The sequence below is a fragment of the Schistocerca americana genome, unplaced genomic scaffold (genome assembly GCF_021461395.2).
Source record: "Schistocerca americana isolate TAMUIC-IGC-003095 unplaced genomic scaffold, iqSchAmer2.1 HiC_scaffold_1029, whole genome shotgun sequence".
Lineage (NCBI taxonomy): Eukaryota > Metazoa > Arthropoda > Insecta > Orthoptera > Acrididae > Schistocerca > Schistocerca americana.
The window spans coordinates 32,501-37,201 of record NW_025725079.1 but is presented as its reverse complement, the minus strand read 5'-3'; the positions used below and the strand labels follow the sequence as shown (position 1 = coordinate 37,201).

Here is a 4,701-nt window from a genome sequence, read left to right as displayed (position 1 = left end):
CACACTGTACCGCACATTGGTCCTCATGTACTGAATGATACATCGTGGTACATGTGTGACCGTACCACGACTGCGCCAACAACGGCGAACCATACGGTCCAAATATTGTGCACTCAGCTACGTGTCGTCTCCCTATAAGAGCTGGATTGCAGTATGGTATGCCGTGGATGGCGATCAGCATGAGCCGTCTGTTGATGTAGTGGCGCGTGTTGTCAGACGTAGTCGTCTCTTCTCACACACCGTGATAGCATGGTGCACTGCGTTCCACATCTGCGACATGCGACAGAGGCCGGTTGACAGTCGTTCGCGCAATGGACATCGCATACGTACGGGGGCCACCTTCCACGTGTTCGCGAAGCGTGCACATGTTGTTGCGTGTATGTGGGCAGACATAGTGTGTCGTGACACCTGACACAGGCATGCAACAATCGTTGAATTTGCAAATGGCGATGGACGTCTACGTTTGCTGGTGACGTTACGCAAATGAAGAACTGGTAAACCGTTGTGGTGCGGTTGTTCTCGCTAGAGGTGAATCAGTGATGGCGACGATCGGTTGAGCTACCAACCGGTTGTTTCAGCGATACCCACCATGCCCACGAACGTGAATGGCATGTGGGTGTGAAGCGATACGCGGCGGTGGCTGGGTGGGACCGTCCCCGGCCGGTGAGGGGGGGCCTTCCGGCGTGCTGGCCGCGCGGTGCGTGGGCGCACGCGCTACAGCCGGCTGGTGGGGGCGGCCAGTGGCAGGCGCGCCGGCCGACGGAGGCGGCAGGCGGCGCAGCTGCGCGCCGGCGCACCCTGCACGCGGCGCCGTGCGGCCAAAGTAGGTCCTCGCGGGCCCGGTGCGAAGCGCGGTGGACATCTGCAGTGTGCTGGTCCGATTGAGGACTGTGTGCGCTGAGGATGCGCCGCCGCCCGGCGCTCGGCGCCGCGACGCCGTCTGCTGCTCGGTCGCCTCTGCGGTTCTCGCAGGTGGATTGTATCGCAGCTGTGCGGACGTGTTGGCGCGTGCGCTGTGCTGGGAGAGTTCGCTTCGGCACCCAAGTGGGGCTTTTGTCCTTCTGTGGCGCTGGCGTTGGAGCTGCCGGCCACCGTAGGTGGCGCGTGTTGTCTCCCGCCGGCAATGCCACGACAGCACGCTCCCGGGCCTCTGTCGGCAGCGGCAAGCTCAGTTGGGAGCACGGGTGGTCGCACCTAAAGCGTCTACTCGCCAAACTCCGGGCGATTGCGCCTCTCTCGAACCCGACCAAGTACTTAGGACGGCGCTGCGCGCCGCCGGGACCTGAGAGGGTTTCGAGGTGTATTGTGCAGGGGAGCTCAGCCTCCTCCTGTTTGCAGAATAATTGAGCGGACGCTTGCGTGTTCGCGCGGGCCCCCGGGACACACTCCCGGGCGGCCGGCTGCTCAGCTCTAGTTGACGCAGCTCCCTGGTTGATCCTGCCAGTAGTCATATGCTTGTCTCAAAGATTAAGCCATGCATGTCTCAGTACAAGCCGCATTAAGGTGAAACCGCGAATGGCTCATTAAATCAGTTATGGTTCCTTAGATCGTACCCACGTTACTTGGATAACTGTGGTAATTCTAGAGCTAATACATGCAAACAGAGTCCCGACCAGAGATGGAAGGGACGCTTTTATTAGATCAAAACCAATCGGTCGGCTCGTCCGGTCCGTTTGCCTTGGTGACTCTGAATAACTTTGGGCTGATCGCACGGTCCTCGTACCGGCGACGCATCTTTCAAATGTCTGCCTTATCAACTGTCGATGGTAGGTTCTGCGCCTACCATGGTTGTAACGGGTAACGGGGAATCAGGGTTCGATTCCGGAGAGGGAGCCTGAGAAACGGCTACCACATCCAAGGAAGGCAGCAGGCGCGCAAATTACCCACTCCCGGCACGGGGAGGTAGTGACGAAAAATAACGATACGGGACTCATCCGAGGCCCCGTAATCGGAATGAGTACACTTTAAATCCTTTAACGAGTATCTATTGGAGGGCAAGTCTGGTGCCAGCAGCCGCGGTAATTCCAGCTCCAATAGCGTATATTAAAGTTGTTGCGGTTAAAAAGCTCGTAGTTGGATTTGTGTCCCACGCTGTTGGTTCACCGCCCGTCGGTGTTTAACTGGCATGTATCGTGGGACGTCCTGCCGGTGGGGCGAGCTGAAGGCGTGCGACGCGCCTCGTGCGTGCTCGTGCGTCCCGAGGCGGACCCCGTTGCAATCCTACCAGGGTGCTCTTGAGTGAGTGTCTCGGTGGGCCGGCACGTTTACTTTGAACAAATTAGAGTGCTTAAAGCAGGCAAGCCCGCCTGAATACTGTGTGCATGGAATAATGGAATAGGACCTCGGTTCTATTTTGTTGGTTTTCGGAACCCGAGGTAATGATTAATAGGGACAGGCGGGGGCATTCGTATTGCGACGTTAGAGGTGAAATTCTTGGATCGTCGCAAGACGAACAGAAGCGAAAGCATTTGCCAAGTATGTTTTCATTAATCAAGAACGAAAGTTAGAGGTTCGAAGGCGATCAGATACCGCCCTAGTTCTAACCATAAACGATGCCAGCCAGCGATCCGCCGCAGTTCCTCCGATGACTCGGCGGGCAGCCTCCGGGAAACCAAAGCTTTTGGGTTCCGGGGGAAGTATGGTTGCAAAGCTGAAACTTAAAGGAATTGACGGAAGGGCACCACCAGGAGTGGAGCCTGCGGCTTAATTTGACTCAACACGGGAAACCTCACCAGGCCCGGACACCGGAAGGATTGACAGATTGATAGCTCTTTCTTGATTCGGTGGGTGGTGGTGCATGGCCGTTCTTAGTTGGTGGAGCGATTTGTCTGGTTAATTCCGATAACGAACGAGACTCTAGCCTGCTAACTAGTCGCGTGACATCCTTCGTGCTGTCAGCGATTACTTTTCTTCTTAGAGGGACAGGCGGCTTCTAGCCGCACGAGATTGAGCAATAACAGGTCTGTGATGCCCTTAGATGTTCTGGGCCGCACGCGCGCTACACTGAAGGAATCAGCGTGTCTTCCTAGGCCGAAAGGTCGGGGTAACCCGCTGAACCTCCTTCGTGCTAGGGATTGGGGCTTGCAATTGTTCCCCATGAACGAGGAATTCCCAGTAAGCGCGAGTCATAAGCTCGCGTTGATTACGTCCCTGCCCTTTGTACACACCGCCCGTCGCTACTACCGATTGAATGATTTAGTGAGGTCTTCGGACTGGTACGCGGCATTGACTCTGTCGTTGCCGATGCTACCGGAAAGATGACCAAACTTGATCATTTAGAGGAAGTAAGAGTCGTAACAAGGTTTCCGTAGGTGAACCTGCGGAAGGATCATTACCGACTAGACTGCATGTCTTTCGATGTGCGTGTCGTGTCGCGCAACACGCTACCTGTACGGCTCGCAGTAGCCGTGCGCCGCGTGCGGAACCACGCGTGCTTCTCAAAACTAACGCCAATGTTGTGTGGTACGAGCGCTGAAGCGCTGGAGCGGCTGGCCTGCGGCACCTGGCGCCTGGCGCCGGTTTTGAATGACTTTCGCCCGACTGCCTGTCCGCTCCGGTGTGGAGCCGTACGACGCCCATCGGCCGTGAGGCCGTTGGACACAGAACGCTTGAACAGGGGCCGCCACACGCCTACGTCCCGCCTATGCAACTGTCTTGAAAGAGACAGTGTAAACTAAGAAAAGATCACCCAGGACGGTGGATCACTCGGCTCGTGGGTCGATGAAGAACGCAGCAAATTGCGCGTCGACATGTGAACTGCAGGACACATGAACATCGACGTTTCGAACGCACATTGCGGTCCATGGATTCCGTTCCCGGGCCACGTCTGGCTGAGGGTCGGCTACGTATACTGAAGCGCGCGGCGTTTGCCCCGCTTCGCAGACCTGGGAGCGTCGCGGCCGCCTGTGGGGCCGGCCGCGCCTCCTTAAACGTGCGATGCGCGCCCGTCGCCTGGCGGTTCGCATACCGGTACTTACTCGGTAGCGTGCACAGCCGGCTGGCGGTGTGGCGTGCGACACCTCGTACAACGACCTCAGAGCAGGCGAGACTACCCGCTGAATTTAAGCATATTACTAAGCGGAGGAAAAGAAACGAACAAGGATTCCCCCAGTAGCGGCGAGCGAACAGGGAAGAGTCCAGCACCGAACCCCGCAGGCTGCCGCCTGTCGTGGCATGTGGTGTTTGGGAGGGTCCACTACCCCGACGCCTCGCGCCGAGCCCAAGTCCAACTTGAATGAGGCCACGGCCCGTAGAGGGTGCCAGGCCCGTAGCGGCCGGTGCGAGCGTCGGCGGGACCTCTCCTTCGAGTCGGGTTGCTTGAGAGTGCAGCTCCAAGTGGGTGGTAAACTCCATCTGAGACTAAATATGACCACGAGACCGATAGCGAACAAGTACCGTGAGGGAAAGTTGAAAAGAACTTTGAAGAGAGAGTTCAAAAGTACGTGAAACCGTTCTGGGGTAAACGTGAGAAGTCCGAAAGGTCGAACGGGTGAGATTCACGCCCATCCGGCCACTGGCCTCCGCCCTCGGCAGATGGGGCCGGCCGCCCGCGCGGAGCAATCCGCGGCGGGGTCGTGTCCGGTTGCCTTTCCACTCGCCGCGGGGTGGGGCCGTTCCGGTGTGCGGTGGGCCGCACTTCTCCCCTAGTAGGACGTCGCGACCCGCTGGGTGCCGGCCTACGGCCCGGGTGCGCAGCCTGTC

The 4,701-nt window shown here is 58.1% G+C and overlaps 2 non-coding genes across 2 annotated transcripts; both read left to right on the top strand.

Annotated features, from left to right (window-relative positions):
• Positions 1–1,424: 1,424 nt before the first annotated feature.
• LOC124558664 lies at positions 1,425–3,334 on the top strand. Its single transcript, XR_006968855.1, has one exon. It is a non-coding gene; the product is annotated as a small subunit ribosomal RNA (ribosomal RNA).
• A 351-nt stretch (positions 3,335–3,685) lies between these two features.
• LOC124558669 lies at positions 3,686–3,840 on the top strand. Its single transcript, XR_006968857.1, has one exon. It is a non-coding gene; the product is annotated as a 5.8S ribosomal RNA (ribosomal RNA).
• The last annotated feature ends 861 nt before the right edge of the window (positions 3,841–4,701 follow it).